The sequence below is a fragment of the Saccopteryx bilineata genome, chromosome 5 (assembly GCF_036850765.1).
Source record: "Saccopteryx bilineata isolate mSacBil1 chromosome 5, mSacBil1_pri_phased_curated, whole genome shotgun sequence".
Lineage (NCBI taxonomy): Eukaryota > Metazoa > Chordata > Mammalia > Chiroptera > Emballonuridae > Saccopteryx > Saccopteryx bilineata.
The window spans coordinates 179,504,236-179,532,098 of NC_089494.1; positions in this window are offsets into that span (position 1 = coordinate 179,504,236).

Genomic DNA, 27,863 nt, shown 5'->3' on the forward strand with positions numbered 1-27,863 from the left:
CAGGGCCACACGATTTGAATGACTTAGGTCTCTGTGCAGTCTCTGGCTTTGAAATAAAGGCTCCTTAATTTGGCTGCTTAATTGTGTTGCAAAACATCTGTTTCTCACTGTTCTGATACAACACAAATGATCAAGAGTTCTTAATATATCATTTCTCCAGGTAGTTTCATTCATTGTAGACCAAGCCTTAAATCAGTGGTAGTCAATCTGGTCCCTACCGCCCACTTGTGGGCATTCCAGCTTTCATGGTGGGCAGTAGCAGAGCAACCAAAGTATAAATAAAAATATAGATTTAACTATAGTAAGTTGTTTTATAAATATTTCTTCGGCCAAACTTAGAGAAAATCCAACATAAAGTACTTGGTAAGTAATTAATATTATATGCTTTAACTTGCTGTAACTCTGCTTTATAAATTTTATAAAGTAAAGTTACTTCACTACTTTATAAATCACGATTACTGTGGAACCGGTAGGCAGTTGGAAGATTTTACTACTAACAGAGATACAAAAGTGGGCGGCAGGTATAAAGAGATTGACTACCCCTCCCTTAAACAATGGATCACATTTGTAAAAGTTAAAATTGAAGCATCAGTCTTAATACTGATATTTGGGGAATAAAATTATTTGAAAGCACATCATATAGTCCCTTAATTAGGCCACCCTATTGGCCAATATTGAATCTGAGAATGCAGTGACATGTATCTGGCACTCTGTCTTGTATCAGCAGAATAACACATATTTGTAGCACTTGGATCTGTTTTTCATCACTAGAGACCAGCCATAAGAAGGATAGAAATGGCTCACTCAGGTGGGGAAAATGGAGTGATAAAAAAGATAGTTTTAATAACAATGTCATCTAGCCAATTGATTGTTAAGGACTTACTTATTTTGTAAATGTAATATTCACAACAAAATTAAGTAATTTTTATCAACAATTCCACCCCGCTAATAAACCATTGTCTCTTTTTTCGTGTACATTAATAGTTCACTCTTCAATGTTTATTGAGAACCTTCTAAATCCCAGGTGACTTGCCACATTCCTTTTCAATCCTTATCCAGGCAGAATTTTAAATAATCTGTAACTATCCATAGACAGATTTTTTAAATTTACTATATCATAAGCATTTTTATATGCTGCTAGAGATATAACATGTTTGATACATTTTTCTTTTTTAATTATAGGGTTTTTTAAATTAAATATACAGTTATGTGTTTGATCATGGGGCGCTACACCAACCCCCACTGGAGTGTTATAAGGTACATATATATGAACTGTCTACTTCTCTAAGACCTTAAAAATTGTGAAATCTGAAATACATCTGACCTCAATTAACAAGGGACTGTGGACCTGTGTATCATAAGGCTTGATACTATGTGGGCCTCAACCACAGCTCAGCCACTCATGAGCCATATGACTGAACAAGTGACTTACTGTTCTTGAGACTAACAAAGTGAGAGGTAGCTAGGAAAAATGCCTTTCCTGAAATTAATGGGAGGCATTATTAATGCCATGAAAGCCCTTCCCATAATTCCAAACTAGTTACCTGGAAAACTACCAAGGAATATCACCCTTTGTTCCCAGTGCAAGACTGAGGCAACTTTTATTGGATTAGAGAGACGCTAGTAGACATCTGAGAACTTATTTGGTGTAATTTATTTACATATTAGACATTAGTATGTGTTCACAAAGTGTTTTGTAGACTTCTTTTTATAAAAGAAGGCTCTAGTAAGAAGCTGTGGTTAGATTACAGTAAAGCTTGTAGGGCCTTGCAGGCTTCCCTGTCAAGGTTCTGGTGAATTTTAGAAACCAAGTAAGAGTGTCGCCTTTCCCAGGCCTGGACTTCCTCCGAGTCCAGTCAGGGCTGCTGAAGACTCAGCCACAGTATCCGTTCTGCTTTCAAAGGACAGTAGGCTGCATAAAGCACAGGCACTGTGCGGACTGTGAGCAGAGGAAGAACAAGTGCAAAGAAATGGGCACTACTGAATGTAGGACTATGCCAAGTTTAAGAATCAGCTTCCTAAGTCACCTTCCTATCTGCTAAACTGACTCAAAGAGGAGGGTTACAAAGTAGTACTGAAGCTCGCTTCTTCCATTCTTAAAACTACGAAACTAAGCCAAATTTTTTTCAATCAGGCTCTGGAAACAAGGGAAAAGTGATGTGGGTGACCGGGGTGAAGAGGGAGGGAGTGGAGCACCCAGGTGAGGGCTCCCTGTTACTATGCTGCTGCGACTTGGACATCAGAGTGGCTATCAAACGTGTGGCAAGAAATTGAAAAAGTGAGAGACAAGAGTATACAGATTCTGTGTGAATGGTGGGGTTAAGGCATAAATGGAAGAGTGAATAAGCACAAAAACATTTTTCTTCTTTCTTTCTTTCTTTCTTTCTTTCTTTCTTTCTTTCTTTTTTTTTTTTTTTTTTTTTTTTTTTTTTGTATTTTTCTGAAGTGAGAAGCAGGGAGGCAGAGAGACAGACTCCCACATGTGTCCAACCGTGCTCCATCCGGCATGCCTACCAGGGGGCGATGCTCTGCCCATCTGGGGTGTTGTTCCATTGCAAATGGAGCCATTCTAGTGCCTGAGGTGGAGGCCATGGAACCATCCTCAGCACCTAGGCCAACTTTGCTCCAATGGAGCCTTGGCTGTGGGAGGAGAAGAGAGAGACAGAGAGGAAGGAAATGGGGAGGGGTGGAGAAGCAGATGGATGCTTCTCTTGTGTGTTCTGGCCAGGAATCGAATCCAGGACATTCACACACCCAGCCAATACTCTATCACTAAGCCAACAGGCCAGGACCTTTTTACTATTTTTTTTGACAGAGGTTCTGTTGTGACAAAAACCCATAATGGATTCTGCTTTTTTCATTATTTTTTCCCAGCACTGATCTGAGCGTACACCCACCTTTCTCTCCACATGGCTCTAGCTGGTGCATCCACTGGTCCTTCTTACAGTAAGGGGACCAGCCCCTAATACATTGCAAGTAGCCACAGAGTGCAGCCCAGGCCACAAAGTGTACAGGCCCCACCTCCGAGTCCTTCTCTGGACCTCTACTCCTATTCTCCCAGGACTGGCCGTAGAACAAATGGCTTGAAAAACTGTTAAAAATTATGAATTACAGTTATTTATTGAGAGCCTGGGAATGTCCTACTCTTGCTGTTGAACAGCATACATTATTTTTTGGTCTATATTTTCATAAAGGTGATAGGTTTTAAAGAAAATAAAGTAGAGCTGAATGAGATTAAAGATGTTTATTTACTGAAGAACTGCTCAGCTACTTAAACTGTGGTATGAATATTTGTGTATCCAAGAGAAAAGTTGTGAGGAGGCTGCCCCAAATTCTTGGACCATGTTACTTTTCGATTTTTGCCTTCCTTTCCCTTCCTATCCCTCCGCCCTTCTTTTTGCTTTCTCTTTCTCTGCCTCTCGTCCTTCCTTCCTTCCTTCCTTCCTTCCTTCTTTACTTCTTTCCTTCCTTTCTTCTTCCATGTCTTCTTCCCTCCCTTCCTTTCTCCCTCCCTTCTTCCCTTCCTTTCTTCTTTTCTTTCTTCCCTCTTTCCTTCCTTCCTTCCTTTCTTTCTTCCTCCATGTCTTCTTCCCTCCCTTCTTTTCTCCCTCTCTTCTTCCCTTTCTTCCTTTCTTTTTTCTTTCTTCCCTCTTTCCTTCCTTCCTTCCTTCCTTCTTTCCTTCCTTCCCTCCTTTCTTCCTCCATGTCATCTTCCCTTCCTTCCTTTTTCCCTCCCTTCTTCCCTTCCTCCCTTCCTTCCTTCCTTCCTTTTTTCCTTCCTTCCTTCTTTTCTTTCTTCCTTCAATCCTTTCTTTCTTCCCTTCTTCCCCTCCTCTTTCTCTTCTTCCTCCTCCTCCTATCTTTCTCATTCTCTCCCCACCTCAGGCTTTTGCAGTCCTATAACAGAAAACATACCAAATATATTTTTAAAAAGGAAGTGACCTATATAAGTCTGTTATACACAAACACTAAAAAAAAAAAAAAACTACATGAAAAGTTCCTAGTGTCTATATTTTCTGCTGTTTCAATTCATTAAAACAGATAATTTGACTTTAAAGTTTTTACAGAGCAAAAGAAACATATTTAAAAAGAAAGAAAAATGACCAATTGTTTTCTCCTGTGGCAAAAGAGGTTAAGTAACTACCATTAGAATAAAGCAAAAATTGATTAAGGAAATAAAAGACAAAGCAGCCGTGCTTGTCATATTAAAAATTCATGTTATCTAATTTCAACTGAGCTTGCATGGCTGCTTAGCAAATCTCTCCCTTTTGATTTCACAATGCATTCTCCGGAGCATCTGCTATATCCTTCTGCCTTCCTGAGGTCCCTGCCCCTCCCCTAGGCTGCCTCTCCACACCCCTCTCCAACTCTCAGCAGATGATTTGCTTCCTACTTCCCCAAAGGGGGGGACACATTCAGCACAAATTCTGTCATTTGCTCTCCTGACTCTTTCACACGAGTTCCTCCTCACCTACTCTTCCCACATTTGGACCATTCTGTGCCCTCACTTCACTCCTGAGCATCTGCCTCTTCCCTGTGCCCCTGTGCTTCCTGCTTCTCCTTCTGCCTTTAATGGGGTTGCACTTTATTCCCACATCCTCCAACTCTCTTTTTTCACTTCTGAAAAAAAGTATCAAGAGCCAGGTTATAATCTAAGAAGTTTTTACCTAAAGGATCCATTGACTTTAGTTTACCGTTTGTTTATTTTTAATAGTGCTGGTTTGGGCTTCCATATAGTGGATGTTAACAATTGGGAAAAAACAGATCCCTAAGTCCATATTTATTAACTGTGAGGGTTAAAATGAAGTAGAGATATACAAGTGCTTCCCAAATACAAGTTTCAAGTTATATATTATTTAATTGTACAAGAAATTCCATGTCTGGTTCAACAAGTCCCTGATATTCATTCCTGCCTCAGAAATTCCTTCTTCCTTGGGGTAGTCTCTGTGATCTGGGGAGTGTGGGAAATCAGACCATTGTTACTGGTTTCTGAGATGTCCTCCATTCACCATGAACTTTAGTGATTGTCCCACATAGGGCTCTCTTCACAGTCTCTCTCTCCTACCAACCTGTATCTGCTGGTCCCTTTGAGTCTCTGACATTCATTCTGCTCCTGCTTCATGCTGTAATACAGACAATTTGTGACTATGTCACATATATCTGCCTAGACAGATCACTCATGTCTTCCTTGTCAGAGTAGGCTCCTTGGCTCTACCTGGCAAAAGAGGCACAAGTACCTTCTGTCATCACATCCCCCCAAATTTCTCTAGGGTGATCTTCACTGCTGAATATCAGCTCTCATGGAGCAGAGAGCAGCTCTCCCCTTTCTCAGACACCCACAATGACACTTTTTCCACTTTGCCTCTGCCTCTTCTCCTCATCTCCAAACCTGAAGTCTCAGGAGCTACAAGACTTGTTCTGACTCATCAAGTATTCTCTCTGCCTTGAGTTCTTTCCAGACATAGAACTTTGAAATTTCATTGAGCTTCTGCTGTAACATTGATTCTCTAAAGCAATTGATGCTGCAAATCCTAGATGTTGAAATCACTTGTTAATATGTACAAAAGAGATCCTGCCACAATGTCTGCTCCTATTTACTCTAAAACCATCCATCCTGATACATCCAAACATGAGGCTACTTGGGACCTCACCTCTGGCACTAGGGCCATGCACTATACAGCCCAAGGCCATAGCCACACTCATAGCCTTGCTCTCCTACAGCCATTGCCCAAAACCTTCCTGTTAAATGATGCACGAGTCCATGGAGGTTGTACAAGTATTCCTGCTTCCTGCAGCTAAAAACTGTACTGCTCCCTAAGACTAGCTACTATAGTAGTTGTTAGGCACTGGAGGCACTGTTATCATTGTTGCTTAGAGTGGCCCTCCATGACTCTACACAGGACGGTTGCAGTATTTCCTGTAAGTCGGAACTCTTTCTCAAGCAAACAAGTTTCTTAATGGCATCGAACAGCTTGACATGTAAGATACTAACCATCAAGATAGCTTGGTTCCTGTAGTGGACAATTTCCTCAATAAAAATAATTATGCATTCCTAAGAGCTTCCTACTATTGCTTTTAACCCCACCATGAACCCTTCCTTCCCTATCACACCCAAAGTCTATTCCTATTCAGTAGTTTGTGCAAGATTTCAAAAAACAAACTCAAAGCATGATGCTCATCTGCTCAAAGCTCTCCAATGGTTCACTGCATAACTGGGAATAAAAGCCAAATCCTTAACAAGGTCTACATAGTCCTATGTGATCTGGTTTACTATTTTCTCTCCCTATGCAGTTGCTTTTTGCTTACTCTGCTGTAGTTTCTCTGTCTGTAACCTTGGTTCTGGAACATACTAGCATGCACCCCCCTCTGAGTCTTTGCAATGACACCATCTCCTTTCCCTACAATACTCTTCACTCTGATGATGTTTTGTGAATATTTGCTCAGAGGAGACATTTTCACTGAAGCCTACCCTTAAAGTTGCAACCCCCAGCACTCCTTACCCTCTTCTCAGATCTATTATTCTCACTAGCACTTACCACCTTCTACATACCTCATGCATTATTTATTGATCATGTTCATTGCCTCCGTCTGCTACAATGTAAATTCCATGATGGCCGTGGTTTTTATCAACTGTCTTTTTAGATCTCCATTTTCAGTACTTGAAACAACGCCTGGTACACAGTACTCATACAATAACTATTTGTAGCATCAGTGGATGATGCATACATTTCAGGAGCTGACTGAGAGGCAAAGACTGTGGCTCTCTTCCATTTGGTATCCACATAGCTACTCCATTGAACCCTGGCAGGAAGCATGTCTCTTTGCCCCTTGAGCTCAGCAGGGGTCTCCCTGTCTAGTAATTCAGTCTCCAGAGGAATTGTGTAAATGTACATCCCAATTTCTTTTTGTGGGGCACTTGAGCTGGTGCCAGGGTTCTTTCTGGCCCACAGATGTTTTATAATCTGGCTCAGTAAACCCGAAAATTTTCAAGCAAAGTAAATGCTCTTTTCTAAATTCTTGGTGTTTCTAAATGAACATGGTTCTCTTAAGAACATCAGAGTAATAATGGGAATAAATGCCTTTGGTTGAGTATCCTCTCTCAGTAACTGCACCGGCTTCTATATATGTGTTTAATTTAATCCTCAGAACCATGATATAATGGAGGTGTTATCTCTATTTTACACATGAACATGAGGCTCAGAGAAGAAATATAATATTCCAGAGTCTCCAAAGCTAAGGATCCCAAAGTTCAAAAATATTTTGGAGACTTTGTAAGTCCCTGCTGCCCTCATGAAGACATCTGTTCTGAAAACACAAAAGCCTCTTGTCCTCACTCACTTCTACACCCTAGCAAGTTCACAGGGGCTACTGAAACCTCGGCTGTCTTCAGCACGGGCACATACCTGCCACGTATGTCTGCTAAATAAGTATTGATTAAATTCAATGAAATCAAACTGCATATTTTGCAAGAACATTATATTCTGACTGGACATGCTCCACAAAGGTAATTTATGAGTTGTCTTAAAATGTCTTGGAATGACAAGTGATTATGGGAAAGTCATAAGAGAACAAAAAATTTAGAAAAACTTTTATAATTTGAGATGTGTCACTGGGTTATCTCTGATTTTCAGCAAATAGCAAGAACCACAACATCCATTAATTTTTTTTATCAGCATGGAGCAACAGTCCATAGCAACAGATTAAAAAGTAATATCCCCATTGAAATGGTCAATATTTCAATCTTTTGTTACTGTTGTTACTAATATTCTCTAAAAGAACAAGTCCACCCCAGGGGGGCATGAATGAAGAAATTATTACATTGCCATAGAATCCACTTGAATTACAGCTGAGCAAGTGCAGGTGTTTTTCCTAGCTACACACTTGGCAATGTCTAATGCATAAAATTGTTTTCATCATAGCATAGCCATATCATGCCTATTTACTACATTTCTGTACTCTAGACAGGTATATTAGGGATCCTAAATCATTCTGAATTTCTAGAATACAACAATATCCTAATATATTCCCTGCTATAGATTTTGTGTTACCTCGACAATGAATTGACTGATTTCCATGCTGGCCATCTGGAACTATGACTAAGCTTAAAACGATTTTTAAGTAAAAATACCACACTAGCTAAAATAATATTTCTAAGACCCATTTTCTATTTGCTTAGAAAACAAATGTACTCAACCTAAAAGGATAGAGATTATTTGTGTTGCCATTTAACTCCTAACAATTTCATTGTATTACTTACCCTTTTTTCATATCCAAGTAGAGATATTGCCTGCCTCTGGGGAATGGTTTCTGCTGGCTGTGGAGCCTGGGACGCAGGATTCCGGGACTATCTGGCTACCTTGATGTTGGGAAAACAGCTGTGTTAGACTTGCTTGCTTATACTTTGCCTGAGTAGTGTGAGAGCTCATGGCAGCACCACATGTGTATAGTCTATGTAAGGCTATGGGTGCTTGCCCTCAGGGCAGCGGATGGTGGATTACAGATAGCCTGAATGCCACTGTGAGGGTGTTCTTGCTCATTGTTCGCTTGCTGCCTGTTTGCTTGTCCACCATTGCAAGATTCTATTAAACAGGAATGGCCCGACGCTTTCCGGCTCCACAGTTCCTCTACCATCTGCCCAAATCCAGTGTGGACCTGCCTGGCCTTAGCCACCAGCACTACACCTACCATTACTAGAGAAGCACAGCACTGGTGCTGATCTTCTATCATACTGTCAAAAAGAATGCTCTGCCTCAAAGTGACTTCCATATAGGTGAAAGTCTCAAATCGCTAAATGATGATAGCCCAATTCCTTACCGAAAAGCTCTACTGAAGCCATCACAATACATTATCAGATAAACTGAAAATAAATTCCTGTACTCTGATAAACATTCAAAGTAGCGAGGTGAATAAAGTACCTCATCCGTCAACTGCAGAGGACCTAAATGTGGAATTTGTTATTCCTTATCATATCAGTACAAGACACAAATGATTAAGCAAGACACAAATGATCTGATTAAAACAATTGCATGGTAATACAGTTAAACATGATATCCCCAGAGATCAAATTATCTTATTTTCTAATCTGTTTTTATAATTGACTCTTTTTAGAATTAATTCCAAAAATCTGAATGTGCACACCAAAATTCAGTAGGAAAAGAGTTAATTAATATATTGGCCCAAAACATTTTAGAAAGCTCAAAACCAAGACAGTAAATAGAAAACATAATAAATTCTCTTTGCCATGGGAAAACACTGTTATATCTCCTTATTTGTACTTGCCTGATTTAAATAAGCCAGAGTCAACATGGACAAATTCAGGATCAAGTCTGTTTTGCCTGACGGACACAGCGATGCAAGCACATTCAGCTCTCGCCCCAGTGAGACACTTCCAGGAAGCACAGAGTCCTTCCCTAAAAGAAGCAGTCTCTGCAAGTTTAGAATGTGAATGTAGTCCTTTCTGCTGCTAGGATTTTGGAACTAGAGCATATCCCAAAACCTTGGCATTCTAACCAAGAAGTCAGCTTTCAAACAGCATTTTTTTCTTACAGGTGTTGAAAGGTGCTACTCCCCAAGCAGTGATGATTCATTAGCATAATGGCATAGAAAAACAGATGACCAACAAGTGTGTGAATGGATTATTCTGTTGCTGAGAGTTTCAGTAATGAATCATCATTTCCACTCAATACTCCTCCCTTCTTCTCATTTTGGGTAGCTTCCCTTCCTGAAGGAAGAAATTATGAGGAAGAGACTTTATAAGCCAGAGTTGGGAAATGATGTCTTTCAGCTCTGACTCAGAAAGTTGGCTTAGGAAATTTAACTACCCAAACCAATATTTCAAAGTTGAGCTCAATAATTTTATTATCTTTGAGCAAACTTTTTTTCTTATTCATTTTTACACAGAACATAAAGAACTAAAATTACATACATACACACATACAGACAAATGGTTAAGGTTAAGATGACCTGAAGTCCCTCTCCTAGAATAGTTTCCCATAAAAATACATTTTGATACCAAGCCCAAAGGTACAAAGAGAGAGGGGAGGGGTAGGAAAAATATTTCCTGTGAATAAGACAAAATTTTTGTTTTGTTTTTGGCTTTTTTTTTCTTTTTTTAAAAAGAAAAGTTTGTACCAGAGCCAAATCTAGGAGTAGAAGGCCAGCTGGGGAGCCAGCTGAGAGACATCGCTTACTTAGTGGGAACTGCACTGGATTGAGAATCCAGAGGGCTCTGTTTTGCCTTAGCTCTGCTCCCAGCTGGCTGTGTGACTTTGGCAAACCCTCATTCCAATTCCTACATGGAGGAGCTTTGGACAAATTGAGTCACTTCCGGTGAGCTTCCCATTGTGCGCAAATTTTGTAGCTCAATGAGACCAAGCTAAGGTGAGAACATAGTAGTCTCTTTTATCTTCCATCAAGTAAAGGAACCAAGAAATCTGTGTTGAGGAAAATGGTCCTGGTATTTGGTCCTGTTCGTATCCTCCCTGTATTCCACCGCAAGTCTTCTTATACACTTGGGAAAGAAAAAAGGGGAAAGCTGGGAAGTTGATTCAAATGAAAATATTTCCTCTGTTAGGTAGAAACATTCAAATACAGATAAGTAGTGTGATTAGTAAAAAGTAAACTCTAATTAAGGATTACAGGCCCTGACCGGTTGGCTCAGTGGTAGAGTGTCAGCCTGGCGTGCAGAAGTCCTGGGTTCGATTCCCGGCCAGGGCACACAGGAGAAGTGCCCATCTGCTTCTCCACCCCTCTCCCTCTCCTTCCTCTCTGTCTCTCTCTTCCCCTCCCACAGCCAAGGCTCCATTGGAGCAAAGATGGCCTGGGCGCTGGGGATGGCTCCTTGGCCTCTGCCCCAGGCGCTAGAGTGGCTCTGGTCGCAACAGAGCGACGCCCTGGAGGGGCAGAACATTGCCCCCGGGTGGGAAGAGCATCGCCCCTGGTGGGCATGCCAGGTGGATCCCGGTCAGGCGCATGCAGGAGTCTGTCTGACTGTCTCTCCCTGTTTCCAGCTTCAGAAAAATACTAAATAAATAAATAAATAAATGGATTATAAATAAGAATGGCAACCATGATACCCTGGTAAAAGTTAATGATTACTTTGAGAGATGCCCATTTTATTTTTTGGTTTTCTTTAAAAGCTTTATAAATCATAACATAGTTTTAACAATATAGCCAAGAGCAACCATCATAATATCCAACATGCTTTGCATCAGCATAGTGTGTCTCAGATTTTAAAAGTACTATTTAATTTATTCTTGGTAATAACTATATAGTTATCAAATAGGTAGTATCACTGTTTTAATTTTTGAAACAATTTTTATTGAATTTATTGGGGTGACATTGGTTAATAAATTATACAGGATGCAGGTGCACAATTCCACAATATATATTATCTGTACATTGCATTGTGTGCTCACTGCCCCAAGTCAAGTTTCCCTCCATTGCCATCTATCCCCCTCTACCCTCCTCCACTTCCCCCACCCATCTTTTCCTCCTGCAATCATTACACTGTTGTCTGTGTCCATGAGGTTTTTTTTCCCTTGCTTAATCCCTTCACCTTTTTCACCAAGTGTCCCAACCCTTATCCCCTCTGGCCACTGTCAGTCTGTTCACCTCCATATTTGTGAGCCTGTTTCTGTTTTGTTATTTTATTTTGTTCATTAGGTTCCACATATGAGTGACAACGTATGGTACTTTCTTTCTCTGAATGGCTCATTTTACTTAGCAAAATAATCTCCAGGTCCTTCCACCCTGTCTCAAAAGGTAAGATTTTTCTTATTTTTTTATGACTGAGTAGTATTCTATTGTGTAAATGTATCACAGCTTTTTTATCACTCCTATACTGCTGGACACTTGGGCTGCTTTCAAATCTTGGCTATTGAATATAATACTGCAATGAACATAGGGGTGCATGTATTCTTCTTTTCTTTTGTGACAGAGAGAGTCAGAGACAGGAACAGATAGGGACAGAGAGACAGGAAGGGAGAGAGATGAGAAGCATCAATTCTTTGTTGTGGCACCTTAGTTGTTCATTGATTGCTTTCTCATATGTGCCTTGACAGGGGGCTACAGAAGACCAAATGACCCCTTGCTTGAGCCAGCAACGTTGGGCTCAAGCTGGTGAGCCTTGCTCAAACCAGATGAGCCCACGCTCAAGGTGGCGACCTTGGGGTCCTGAACCTGGGTCCTCTACATTCCAGTCCAATGCTCTATCCACTGTGCTGCCACCTGGTCAGGCGGGGTGCATATATTCGTTTGAGTTAGGGTTTCAAGTTTCTTTGAATATATTCCAAGAATTGAAAATGCTGGGTTATAAGGCAGTTCCATTTTCAAGGTTTTGAGGGAACTCGATACAGCTTGCTACAGTTACTGCACCAACCTGCATTTCTACCAACAGTGCACAAGGATTCCCTTTTCTCCACACTCTTGCCAGCAATTGTTGTTTGTTGATTTATTGATGATAGTTATTCTGACAGGTGTGAGGTGGTGTTTTATTGTGGTTTTAATTTACATTTCTCTGATGAGTAGTGACATTGAACATCTTTTTATATGTCTATTGGCCATCTATATGTTTTCTTTGCAGAAGTGTCTATCCAGGTCCTTTGCCCATTTCTTAATAAGATTGTTGCTTTTTGGGTATTGAGTTGTATATGTTCCTTATAAATATTGGATATTAAGCCATTATCAGATTTGTATTGACAAATATATTCTCCCATATTCATGGGAGTTCATTGTTTTTATTTTTAAAATGAGGAACAAGATTCACTGAAGAGAAGAACTTTGAGATTGCACAGTTGTTAAAGAGAGAGCTGGCACCTGCACTGAATCACAACCTATCCCCTCAGAAACTACCCTCCACTGCCTCCCTGCTTATGTACCACCTCCTCTGGTTCAACACACAATTCTATTTTTCAAGCCAAGGGAACATTCATACCCATTTTATGAAAAAATCATACCTATATTATAAGCCTGTTTCATTGTTTATTCAAGGCTAGCTCACTCAGGGGTACGTTTAATCTGAATTAAATAGCAAAAGCTACAATTTGCAAGGCAAAGGCACATTTTGTAAATGCAAGAATAATAAACCTATTAGATTTCTCCTTGGAAATTTTTTCTCAAAATATTTCACCAAACCTGAAGTATTACATTTTATTCATTTTCTGTAAGACTGTAGAAAATAGAGTAGAAATTAGTGTTTTAAAAGTTAAAGAAAATGATTAAATGTTATTATTATTAATATTTCTTGCATGCAGCTTATATTTAGGGTTCAGAAAATATTGTGTTTAGTCTACATACTCCTTTTGAGAAACTGCTGTCATGCATTAGAGCAGCCTCAGGCCTTGAGTCATCATCCATCTTACTGTGGTCCACTAGTTCTTCTCTCCTGATAATTTTCTTGAAAAGTAATATCTCTGTCTTGCATACCTGTTCCACCTTATTAAGAACTAGCTGTAGCCATTACAATTTAAAACAATCCTCTGCACTTAATCATGCTGCTAATTGAATAAATGATACTAGCAGGTTAAACTAAAGTGAGATGTATCTAAATATTTAAATTTAAAAAGTATAAACAATTTAAAATTCTTTTGATCCCTAAATGTGGGTGTGCTCAGTATTGTGATCTATGCAAAGCAAAGCAATTAGCTGGTGAAATTAAGATATTTAAACATTCTATGTTTCTATTCTTTGATGTCAAATTTAGAAATAGAATTGCAACAACTCTTTAGGTCCTTTAAGATTAAAGTAAACAATTCCATTAATATGAAAACTGATTTAATACCTTAGGCAATATAATGAAAGTGGAACAGGACTGAAATACACAATATATTAGTTCTAATGAGAAAGTATAATTGAACAGAAAGAAGATGAGCTTTGAAACAACACAAGTCTGGTCTCGGTTGAAAAAAATTTTAATTTGAAAACCCACAGATCTGTTATCTTAATAAAGTTACTTAACCATTCCAATCTTTAACTTCCTCATCTGTGAAATGGGATCCATACATTTTAACTTACAAAATATTTATAGAAATTAGTGATATTGTAGTCACTCAACATGGATTTTCTTATTTTTCTTGTGCTCAGTCAAAACAAATATGGTTAATATCAAAAAGTATAATCTGGTATGACCCAACTTTGTAAATTTTAACATGCTGGTGACAATAGCAACAGAAAAGTGCCCTTGGTGGGATGTTTAGCTGCTATTACATGAGACACATGATTAGGTAGTAAGTGCTTTTCCTTGGGAGAAATACCTATGGCTGGATGCTTTACTAGCCCTAGGTTTCTCTCTCACTTGTAGCTTTTTAAAATTTTGCAAATTCCCAAAACATGTGAATTGTTGATAATGAAACACCTGTTATTTGTTTCCTATATGAGGGTGAATACTTCCAAAAAATGTACTAACCCTTTTTTGGGACACACAGTTTGGTTAAGAAACACAAACATGTTACAGAAAATAATTACCTATTCAACTCCAAAATTTGCAAGCTTTTTAAAATAGGTGATAGACATGGTGTTAGAGTTAACCATAATGATAACAGTCATCATGACAAACACCACTACCATCCAGGGTGGGGTAAAAGTAAGTTTACAATTATGAGTACACAAAACACAGAGTTTCTTCATGTATTGTCATTTATTAACTATTGTATTATTTTCTGTATTGAGAACTGCAAACCTATCTTTACCCCACCCTGTATATTAAATCAGATGCTAAGTTCTATCCTCTATCAGTATTTAGTAAAGTATTTTAGAGCAGGTATTATTTTTCTCATTTACTCTCTCCCAGAGTTTAAATAATTCACATAAAATTACACAGTATGTTAGTAGAGCTAGAACTTAAATCATAATCTGTTGAAACAAAGCCTATGGTCTAATTATCACAAATATAAACCCTTTTTATGGTAACAAGCTTGTATCTTTTTCATGATAGGGTACAAGATCAGGTCACACACAAGTCTTCTTGTGTTCAATACATAAAATCTCAGCTTCTATATGTCTACACTGGCAGAATTTTCCTCTCAAAAGATTCACAGAGATCCCTCTAAATTAATTATTTGAACAGATTCTTCTAGGGCTTACCTACTGCACTAAGTCAGACTGCCCATTGTGATCTGTTAGAACTGATATTTAAGCCGCACCCCTTGCTGGCCTACTCAGTTTCTGCAACATAGCTCTAATATTTGTAAAGAGTGGGGCCTGGTGTCATGGCTACAGCTAGCACACAGTCCAGCTATGTGGGCAAGACCCTTTTAGTGAAACTGCTGGTCCCACAGTGTGTTCTCAGATGCTCAAAGAATACACCTGTCTTCAATTTTATGCTCAGAGACAAGTCTCCCATAGGTTTAGCCCCAGGTTATAGGTCTTTATTACTTGGACTTTAGATTTTGTTTTCTTATTCATTTGCATGGTTTCTAGTGAGGACAGAAGGTTGCCAACAGGACAGCTGGGCCAAAGCAAATTCCAGTGTAAGTCACCTAAAGAACCCTCAACCTTCCAACTCAGGCCCCAGCCCCTTGTCCTTCTCTCTGTCTCAAACTCCAACAGCCTTGTTAATTTATTTATCATACAACCCTGTTAAAAGATTCCTGATCTGTGCAAAACTTTTTAGTAACTTTCACTTCACCACAGAGTACTTCAGGTCTTGACCCCTCCTGTCAAAACAAACTCTCTGCTCATGAAACAAGTCTTTTTAGTTTTTCACCAAGAACTCCCAGCTCCCCATAGCAATGAGAAGGAAGACAGGGTGTGGAGTTGCCTCTCGACACTCATTGACTTGGTACATCCAGATGCACTCTCACTGTAAAACACTCTCTTTTCTTTCCACTCTTCTCATCCCCCACACACTGCATCACTCCAAAATAAGTGGGCATCCTCTCTTACCTCAATGGAGTCTATATAATTTTTCTGATATTATATGTATGGTAAAGATATATAAATTTGTATTGATTCTCTTATCTTTCCATCTGATTTGAAAAATAGTGTCTTTTGTCTAAAATTAATACTACTCACTAGATCCTGCTTTTTCCCAGCTATGGAGGGAAGTCGCTCCTTCTTTCTCTAATTGAATGCACTCCTTCAAATATGTTTTTTCTTGTTTGCATTTTTAATAACATGTTTGCATCATCTCCCATATGTATTGATATAACCATGCCCTATCATTATTTCTCTGTCTATATCTATAACTTATTGATTTTATTTTCTCACTTTTCCACTTTTTCTGAACTTACTTTTTGAACCTCTATCTCTAAAGCAAAGAATAACTTTCTTCTCTACAAATCCAATCTTTTTTTTTAGAGCACCTTTTCTTTTGTTCCTCCTTATAATAACTAATATTTATACTTGCTCCTCCATTTTGCCATTTGAACTTATTTTTCTGTACTATTTCTGTGAGAAACCTCACACACTTTCACAGGTTGAATGACGCCTGATTCTCAAATCTCTACCTTAGCCTCTGATTTCTGTCAACTTTGAGCTTTTCCCCCTCATCATCCATCTCACTATTTGAATGCTGCAAACCATATACTCAGTATGTCTAAATTGGATTCACAATTCTGTCTCCATTCTACCTTCACATCCCAAACTCCTCATATCAGAGATGAACATAAAAAATCTTAGATTTATGTTTTATTCTAATCTTCTTTTTATTTCTTATATTCAGTCAGCCATCAAATTCTATAAACATATCTATCAAAATGTCTAAGATGCATCCTTTTATTTTAAGCCACACTCTCACAGCTTCTTGTCTGAGTTATTGCCATTGCTTCTCAACTGGTTAATCTAATTTCAGTCTCCCTTTCTTCTATATCCTGAACACCGTGTTCAGTTTAGTTTTATAATATATGACAGTCCTATTTTCACACTTATAAAATCAAATCAAATTTATCATCCTGGCTTGTTAGTTTATGGAAAAGTGATTTTACTTCTTCAAACATCTATTGTTTTGAAACATAAAATTTTCCCCAGTTATGTTTTCTCACCACTTTCCCAAATTTTGCGAAATATTCCCCTCCCACCACCATCATACACAAACATTGCCGGCTCATCTTGTCCCCAAGTCTTTTTATAATTATTTTCTCAGATGAAAATAACACATGAAAATGTTATCCAAGACAAACCTCTATTTCTTCAAACTGTCTTTACCTCTTCACTTTATCACTTCACTTTTTTCCTAATTTGTTCAACACTTGTTAGTCATACCATATGCTTTCTACCCATACTGAGGATGGTTATTCCCTGAAAAAATAAAATGGTGTTTCTACTCAATTTAAAATGTTTAGATTACTGTCCACTTAGAGTCCTTCCTATTTAAATTTTATTGTAGTTATTCACATGAAATTATGACAATGGCCTCATTTAAAAACATTAGCTTTCATCCATCTCTCTTTAACTCGTTTATGCTAAAGCATTCTGATTACAATAGCTATAATGGCAGTTACTGGGAAGAGGGAAAACGAAGCATGAAATGTGACAGCATACAATAACTACCTTAATTTTAAACCCCAAAGGGAAGGCAATGGGTCAGGAATTTCTTGAGCAAGTACTATGTGCAGTAATCTACAACCTTTCCTGAGAAAAGAACCCTGGCTTTGTGGAGTGAATTGTTAAACAAGGGGATTTATTTCTTTTGCAATGACACATCATCAATATTTTTTAAATTATTTAAAACTCAAAGTAAGTCAAATAGAGGACATGCCAATGTCCTCTTAATGTCATACTAGAACATTTTTTTTAATTCCCAAGCAAGAATTTAATTATCTAGGTTAATGTATGTCTTTTTACCTTGCTATTTATATGTCAATAAAAATCAGTTACTGTGAAGTTAAATGATTTTTGTCCAGTAGAAAAAATAACCAAAAAGTTTACAGCTTTACTGTCCTATAGGACATCAGCTATTTTTTACAGCTAACCTAGCACTCTTAACTTAGTCTTCTTTGAATGCTTTTCTAATAAGTTATTCTAATGAACAAATAGATGTTCATTCCATATCTGCATGACTGTGAGAACTAGAACCAACTTAAACTTCTGCCTGTTCTTTTAAAACATTTACAAGGATGAGGCATATTTTTCTGTCTCTATGTTAAACAACACTGGGACCAAATGAAAAAAAAAATTTCTCTCTGCTCAATGAAAAAAAATGCTCCTAAATGATAAAACTGTAAGCCAAGGAAAGAGTACATGTATTTAAACTAATAGCTTGCTTACCAAGATTTGTTCCAAAACCCTTGCTTTGCTGGTCTAACCAATCCACAGCTATTACATACAATCTCTGTCCAATCCCAGCCTTACAAACCTTATCCTAAAATCACCCTGCTTGGGACCTAAAATCCTAAAAATAATCTTACTTAATTTTTCTTAATTTGAGACTCCACTGTTGAATTCTCCAAAAAGTCACCAAATAGTAAATTAATAAATGTAAGTTTATTAAAACTATAGTAAAGCTGAATGTCACGTTGGCAGTGGAGAGATTTCTGGATATCTGACTTTTGAGTTCAAGTGGTTTAATAAAGGTAGGTCTTCCAAGGTTTTCAAGGGAGAGGTTTTCAATGGGCAAAGCTTGTAATAATTTTGGGTTGATGGATGCAGTGAGATGAAGCTGATGACGTGAGTCTTCATAAATCTGTCTGAAAAGTGAGGTGTTTACCCAGATGAGCAGATAGTTACCTCACAAAGATTGATTTACATGAATTTACTGAAGCGAACAATGAGACTATTTATTGGTTTACAGTCTTATTTTTCCAGAGCAGAGATTGCTTGGGACAACATCATGCTGACACAAGTTCTCTCAGTTCTTAGTGCGAACAGCTGTCTTGTTGATGTAGGTAGTCTCCCTTCTCACCAACTCAGTCAAGTTGCTATTCCTCGTAACCAGAATAAGTCTAATAAACCTACCCTGACTAGCTCAATCCATTATTATTTTAGTCTTAGAATAATTACCAATCAGCAAGAGTTATATTTTTAACTCATAGAAACATACTATAGATTTTGACATTGGGATCAAGTTTAAATAGTCTAACTTTAAATAGGTGACCAACAATTGCTAAAAGAAAACATCTTATGACATAAAATATAACATCACTCTATTAAAAAGTGAGAGAGCTATATATTTTTATTTGGTTATCTAAAGATAATTGAAATACCATTGTTTTAATGGCAAAGTCTAGCTCCTTCACCCACATATATATATATGCCAGTGGTTTACAAAAAACATTCATGGGATCCCATAAGCTTGTCTTCAGAAAAGAGTTCCATTGTTGTTATGATAAATTGTATGTATCAACTTAACTGAGCAAATAGATGCTCAGATAGCAGGTGAAACTTCATTTCTGGTGTGTCAAGGAGGATGTTTTTGAAACAGATTTGCACTGAATGAGTAAACTAAGTAAAAGTCTCCCCCAGCAATGGAGGTGAGCATCATCAAATCCGCTGAAGGCTTAAATGAAACAAAAAAGACAGAGGAAGAACAAATTTGGTGTCTGTGTGAGCTGGAACAGCCAATTGTGCCCTCAGACACTGGCACTCCCGCCTGATTCTCAGGTCTTAGGGTTTGGATGGAAACTTCACCATGAGCTTTCCCGGGTCTCCAGCTTGCAAACAGCAGATCATGAGACTTCTCAGCCTCCATAATCATGGGAGCCAGTCCCTCCTAATTAAATCATTATCTATCTATCTATCTATCTATCTATCTATCTATCTATCTATCTATCATCATCATCATCATCTATCATATTGTTTCTGTTCCTATGAAGAACCCTGTTCCTGTTCTTAGTGTAGTTTTCAAACAAATTTGATAAATGATCTTTCTGTTGTAGACCCAGTGTTCACATTAACATACAAATAGAACTGAGAAGCTTTATACTAAATGTCCAGTTTAAATTTTACACATTTCCAAAATTTATTTTACCACAGAACTCTTTATGTTTATAAACTTAAACATCCTATGGGGGGGGGTCAAATAATATTGGGGGAAAACAGATGGCGCTCTTGAACTTGCACTTATTTCTGTTCTATGAGCACAGAGGCATAGCTGTAGCCAAAGTTGTTATTGAAAACTATACACCTACTGCTTACTTGAATACTTGATAACAATTATAATTGTTTTAATAAGTAATTAACTCAGAAATAAGGCTATTCTCTACAATATATATAATAATAAATCTAAATATTTTACTTTTTATAATTTTCATTGGTTTAGCTCATTTTCTTTTATTATATAATGTTCTACCTGCATTCTCTGTTTATAAGATTTCAGTGGAGAACATTTTGGGGTCAATCATTTTTGAAAATAAATAATTTTTCTGAAATACATAGTTATTAAGTGGCTTTTTCTACTACTTCTTATTGAATTATATCTTTCTAATAAAACTTTAAAATAAAAAACCATAAAGTGTACTGAAAAATAAAACTTGTGTCATTTCATTACAAATTGCTGATGTGAAAATAATCAAGATGTTTAGCTAATCAATACTCCACAACTGTTTTTTAATAATTCCCAATAATTTAAAAATAAAATTGGAATTTTTAGCTCCCTTTTGTTATTCCATAGAATACAAAACCTGTAGGAATATTAAAATCTTTAAAAAAATTATTCAAGATTTTAGAGGTATCAAAGCACTGATGTCTTCACTTTATAATATAGCCATGACATGGTTTTCAAAAATACCATAAATGAAATACTTTGAATTATTTTTAAGAAAGCATGAGTTTTATGAAACAATTTCATAAAGATAACATGTAGGTTTTCTGGCATTTTGAATTTGAGAATGATTTCCTATAGGATCAGACTTCTTTTTATATTTTTCAAGTGGGTTAATATTCTAATGCTCTACAGGTACTCAAGGTGAAAGGGGTGAAAATAACAGAAGGAGCTAAAATATCTTAGCAAAGGCAAGAGGCAATTCCTTGGACCTCAACTGTCAGCACCACATTCAGCACAAAAGTCAGCTTTTTCATCTGAGGTTGCCAACATCCTTGCAGAAGCCTCCTTATAAAAGCTGATAATATTGCCACCCATTTCTTAAAAGACCTGTGGCTTATCTTGCCAAGAAAACAGATGTGCATGTACACAAACAGCAAAGGCATCTAGCTTAGTCTACAGCCCTTCAGTAAAATACATGTCAAAAGAACAAAAACACACACATACAACTTCCCGATATTTATTGTGCCTTGGGAACTTTGAATACCAATTGAATATTCAAAGGAAAATAACTCAAACGTTTTTAATTATTCTAAATATTTTTGTGTGTCATAACCATTGACTGCGAGGTGAGGATCTATTTCTAGCTTATCTCAAAGCTTCAAGGCACCCAGGGAGGAATTTTTTTTCCAGTTGGTTGGTTTCATTTTGCTTTTTCCTTTTCCCACTTGAAAAGTCTGGGTGATGACTAATAGAGGAGGTGATTTCACTGGAATTTGGATGAGGCTTTCAAAGAGACACATAGACATTTCAGCATTTATAAAAGCTAAAACAGTGGCTATGTCTCTCCAGGCATAACAGTAATCATAATTAGTCAACTGTTAATCAGGAAAGAGACCTCATTCTCTTCCTAAATGAGCTTATGGCTAAATGCCTTAGGCTCTGTTTTCTTGCCTGTAAAGAAACGTGGAAAGCAACACTCAAAAAGAAAGCAAAGGATTTAGCATTTTCTTGTTGAGACATTAATGACTTTAGTATGTCCATTAAAACAATGGATTTAAAACATTTTAAGAGCAGAGGGTCAAGTTACAACAAAGGTTATAAAACATTAAATGGAGTAGAAAACGACAGGAAGGTGCATAAATGTGAGATTGCTAAAAGCCAGATGGCTTCTAAGGGATGCAGGATGTCTGTAAATATAGGTAGTGATATCACAAAATTTCTGCTTCTTACTGGCCTAGCCCTCCCTCCCTATTTGAAATGGTCTTTTAGAACAGAAAGAGATCATTGTCAGTGGTTACTTGGTATAAAACTGCAGCATTTCCAAATCCAGGATCTCACAATCATAATTTAAAAAAAAAAAAAAAGTTCCAAGGGGGCCCATCTTATATTCACCCAATGTGAGAAGACGTGTGCTAGCAAGATCAAGTCTGAATCGTGGTGTCTAAAAGCCATTAAAAGTCAACTGACAAAGAATCAGACAGGTTCCAAAAGATTAAATATTGCATATAAAAGCACTTACCTGCATAGTCAGATATAAGATATTTTAAATAAATTTCACAATAGTTTTTGAGTCAAACTTTAATATTTCTTCCCAAATTTAGTAAGGAATACTTCTAAAATAATTACACATTCTCTATCTTATTAAACAAATAAACCTAAAAACATTCTGTGGATGGTTCAAATTTATGATTAAAAGTGGGACTTAACATAGTGCTGGAAAAAATCTACAATTCTTGGTCCTACTTAAGTAGGCAAGATCATTACCCCTAAACTAAATGACTCAAGATTAATTTTTTTTTAAATGTGTATTTTGTTGATTCTAGAGAGAGAGGAAGGGGGAAAGGGATAGAGAGACAGGAACATCGAATCGTTCCTGTATGTGCCCTGACTGGGGGTCAAACAGGCAACCTCTGAGCTTCGGAACGATGCTCCAGCCAAGCCGTCCAGCCAGAGCAAGATGGATTTATTTTTATATTTGTGACGGTTTTAACTGTTTGCTCTCCCTCTCTGTCTATTTGCTCTCACTCTAAGTTTCCTTTACTCTTCTTCTTCCTGAGTTTGCCTTTTCTAATCTATAGCTGATCCGAGCTGTCATGGTGCTGTCTATACTTAAAAAATAAAAATGAAAATAACCCATATGTCATGAATGAAGGGCTGAGGAGTTAATTTATGAATAAAGTAAAATGGTCCATGATCTTAAACTCAAGTATATGCCCTTTATCCCATGCAGATCTTTTTTTTAATTCAATCTGTTTTTTTCATCTGTGTTCACTAGTTAAGTAATGTACCAGATCAGCTGCTTTCAGACTCATGAGCTATCATTATCTCTTTTGAATAAGAAGCAGAATTAACATACTAATTGCATTTCATATGACTTGTTTTGTCCTGATCTCTTTTCAGAGAAATCAGACACCTCTTATTAGGAAAAAAAAAAAAAAAAAGGTTTACCTGGAATATAGTGGATTCCCATAGTATCAGAAATATTTATTGAATGAGTGCATGACCTGCTGATAAATCCCTTTGTATGCCATACAGGTTGGGGCAAAAGTAGGTTTACAGTTGTTCATATGGAAAAAAATACAATAATTAATATTAATATTACAAGAATAAACTGTTTTATATACTCATAACCATAAACCTACTCTTGTCCTAACTTGTAGATATGTATAAACACACATACATCTCCACTCACATACACATCACTTGTCATGGTGCACAGTTTTAACTAGAATACAAGGATAGGAATTCATTATTATTATTATGGCATTCTTTTTAGGTATAATACAAAATTAGGACTTTCTCTTATTTTATTGCTTCTTGTCAAAGACTGGAGTTCTTCTGCCTACTTTTTATGAATTTTCATCTCTATTTTCTCCCTACGCACTCTTTATCCTAACCTTCCATGCCCAGTGTCCCTTCACCAAATGTTCTCTGCTATTATAACACACACACACACACACACACACACACACACACATCTCTTAAAATGGGACCACTGTTTGATTGCAGGCCATAAATGTTTCTTGTGGTAACTCAAGAGGATGTAATAATTTCTGCCTTGTGCCCAAGTGCCCTGATCTACACATACCCAGGAAGCTGACTGTAATAACACTTCAGTGCAGGTGATGGTGTTTATTAAGACATCTCATGAAAAACAGATGGTTACAACCTAATCTCCATGACTGCTCAGCATGACCTTGTCATCACCAACTACATGTTGTTATTAATCTTACTTTGTGGGCTAACGGCAGAGCATCCCATTTCTGGAACATTCACTTAGTAAATTTCTCAGGAGAAAATCACAATCATAGTCAATCAATAATGGATACTTGGCCTGACCAGGCAGTGGCGCAGTGGGTAAAGCGTCAGACTGGGATGCAGAGGACCCAGGTTCAAGACCCTGAGGTCCCCAGCTTGAGCAGGGTCTCATCTGGCTTGAGCAAAAAGATCACCAGCTTGGACCCAAGGTCGCTGGCTCGAGCAAGGGGTTACTTGGTCTGCTGTAGCCCCACAGTCAAGGCACATATGAGAAAGCAATCAATGAACAACTAAGGTGTCACAATGAAAAACTAATGATTGGTGCTTCTCATCTCTCTCCATTCCTGTCTGTCTGTCCCTTTCTATCTCTCTCTCTGACTCTCTCTGTCTCTGTAAAAAAAATGGATACTTGAAATAAAACTTGAGGCTTAGAGATTTCTGTATTATACCATAGTCAGAATTGACAGAATATTGTCCGGTCTTTATTATTTAATCGGGCAGGCATCAATTGGGCATGTAAAAAAGTGCAATCAAAGGTGTTCCTCAGAATTAGAGAGAGGCAAGAATGTGTGCCTCATATTTGGAAATATATTGTTCACAAACATTAGGGGATATTTCAAAATGAATATGAAGCTATAAAACATCCCCTAATTTTTGTGAACAGTATACATTAAACCCAATTATTTTTTTCCCAATTCCCTTTTACAGAAAACTGGTTCACCTGATATGTAGAAAGTACCCACAAGTATAAATTGAATGAATAAACTATATGCTCATACTTGATTAAAAATGTTAAAAAGTGGTGTTTTCACTTGGGCAATACCAAAGAACTCCTAACAATCAAAGACTAAAACCTAATGCTATTATCTAATTCTAAAGGAAGGATCTGGTGCTCTTATATTACCATGGTAGGTCTTGGTCTCATAAGAAAAAACAATCACCAGCATGACTGACAGAGCAAATTCATTTTACCTTAATTCATTTTGCTTTAAATCTCCATGTAAGTAGTTTTTAAATTTTAATTAAATTAATAACATTAAATGTTTCAGGTATACAACTTTAAAATACATCTGAATACTTCATTGTGTGCTCATCAACCAAAGTCTAACACCCATACATCACAACCTATCTAACCCCCTTGACTTTCTTGGTTCTCTCTGTACCTCCTTCCCCCTCTAACTACTGTCTCATTATCTGTGTCTATAAGTTTGTTTATTTTGTTTGTTCATGTGTTGATTTTTGGAAAGAACCTAAATGTCCTCTGACCAATGATTAGATAAAGAAGATATATACAGTGAAATACTACTCAACCACAAAAAAGATGAAGTGTTACCCTCTACAACAGGGGTCTCAAACTCGTGGCCCGCCGAACAATTTTGTGCGGCCCGCAGACTAATCCACGAAGTTCAAAATATTTTGGATAAAATTAAGTAAGCCTACGGGCCTACTTGTATTTTTCATTTCTCTAGCATCCTAGCTAGATATTAGCTTAGTTAACAGCAGTTGTGATGCGAACTACAGTTTCTGGTCGTTTTGTGACACTGAGTAAATTGCATGTACGATTGTGCTTGTTGTACTGATTTTTTTTTGTTTTCAACTGCAATGAGAAAAGTGTTGTGTAACGGTTGCCTTTTGTAGACCTAGTGCGGCCCGCCGAATGGCTGTGATCTTGCTCTGCGGCCCACATGCTGAGTTGAGTTTGAGACCCCTGTTCTACAACAACATGGATGGATCTTGAGATTATCACACTAACTGAAATCAGTGAGACAGAAAAGGACGAGGACTATATCATTTCAACCCATGTGGGATATAAAATAAAACTCTATTTAAGTAGTGTTTAAATTTATTCTTTCTAAATTTTGTTTTTCTGAAGAAGCAGGGAGGAAGAGAGACAAACTCCCGCATGTGCCCATCATGGGGCCATGCTCTGTCCATCTGGGGTGTTGCTCCGTTGCAACTAGAGCCATTCTAGCACCTGAGGCAGAGGCTATGGAGCCATCCTCAGTGCCTGGGGCCAGCTTTGCTCCAATGAAGCCTTGGCTGCGGGAGAGGAAGAGAGAGAAACAGAGAAAGGACAGGGGGGAGGATGGAGAAGCAGATGGGCACTTCTCCTGTGTGCCTTGGCCGGAAATCAAACCTGGGACTTCCACACACCAGACTGACACTCTACCACTGAGCCAACCAGCCAGGCCCTCTTTCTAAATTTTTGTAGGATTAAGATTCTATGATAAGAATGCACTGCCTATTGTCTGACCAGGTGGTGGTGCACTGGATAGAACATTGGATGGGATACAGAGGACCCAGGCTTAAAACCCAAGGTTGTCAGCTTGAGCATGGACTCACCAGCTTGAGTGCAGGGTTGCTGGCTTGAGCGTGGAATTATAGATATGACCCCATTGGTTGTTGGCTTGAGCCCAAAGTCACTGGTTTGAGCAAGGGGTCACTTGTGTTGCTGGAGCCCCTGGGTCAAGGCACATATGAGAAATCAATCAATGAACAACTAAGGAGCTGTAATGAAGGCTTGATACCTATCATCTCTGCCCCTTCCTGTCTGCCTGTACCTCTCTGTCTATCTCTCTGTCTCTGTCACACACACAAAAAAAGAAATAATGAATGCATTCCCTCTAATCAAGCAAGCGAGACATTCATGTTCCACAACTAACTTTCACACAGCTGCTGTTCCAAGAAGTGAAAATGAAGAGGAGCCCAGGGGATTGCTGAGCTCGTGTTGCTTACTCCAAAATGTATGCAAATCATTCACTACAGTACAAATTAAACAGTGAGTATATTCTTTTTCTGCCATTATTTATTAACCTTTAATAAATAATTTAACCTTTAAACATGTAAGTGTTTCATGAGTTGTTAAAGTCTAGGTTGTCTCAAGAAAACCTGTTTCTCCCAGCACACGCTCTTTTCATCTTTAAGGTGGCTATGATGTCTAGGACTTGCTCCTTGGTTTTTGACTTCCTACATTTTAGACCAAAGGAAGGAGATAACAAACCGGAATCTCCTCCTTTTCTTCTAACCTAAGTGTTATCTTTTTTAGAATTCTGCTTCAAAATGTCTCTCTCTCCCTCTCTCTCTCTCTCTCTCTCTCTCTCTCTCTTTCTAAGAGAGAGACAGAGAGTGAGAGAGAGGGACAGCCAGACAGGAAGAAAGAGAGATGAGAAGCATCAACTCATAGTTGCGGTACTTTCAGTTGTTCACTGATTGCTTTCTCATACGTGCCTTGACTGGAGGGCTCCAGCTGAGTCTGTGACCACTTGTTCAAGCCAGCAACCTTGGGGTTATGTCCACGATCCCACGCTCAAGCTGGTTGATCCTGTGCTCAAGCTGGTGACCTCAGGGTTTCCAACCTGGGTCCTCAGCATCCCAGGCCAATGCTCTATCCACTGCATCACTGCTTAGTCAGACCAAAATGTCTCTTGACTCTTATGATTCTTTTTCTTCTAGAAAGAAATAGATACCCCATGTTTTTTTGCTAAAAAACTGTAGGAGATTGTACAGAGTATACACAAACTAACCAGCTCTCATATGGGAAAATTTAAGTTTCTGCATACACTGATATAGAATTATTGCATTTATTTACTAAAGAAAAAAATGTTCTGGGCCCTGGCCAGTTGGCTCAGTGGTAGAACGTCAGCCATCATGTGGAAGTCCTGGGTTTGATTCCTGGTCAGGGCACACAGAAGTGCTCATCTGCTTCTCCACCCTCTCCTTCCTCTCTGACTCTCTCTTCCCCTCTCATAGCCAAGGCTCCAATGGAGCAAAGTTGGCCCAGGTGCTGAGGATGGCTCTGTGGCCTCTGCCTCAGATGCTAGAATGGCTCAGGCTATAATGGAGCAATACCCCAGATGGACAGAGCATTGCTCCCTGGTGGGCATGCCAGGTGGATTCTGGTGGGGTGCATGTGGGAGTCTGACTGCCTCCCAGCTTCTAACTTCGGAAATAACAACAACAACAAAAA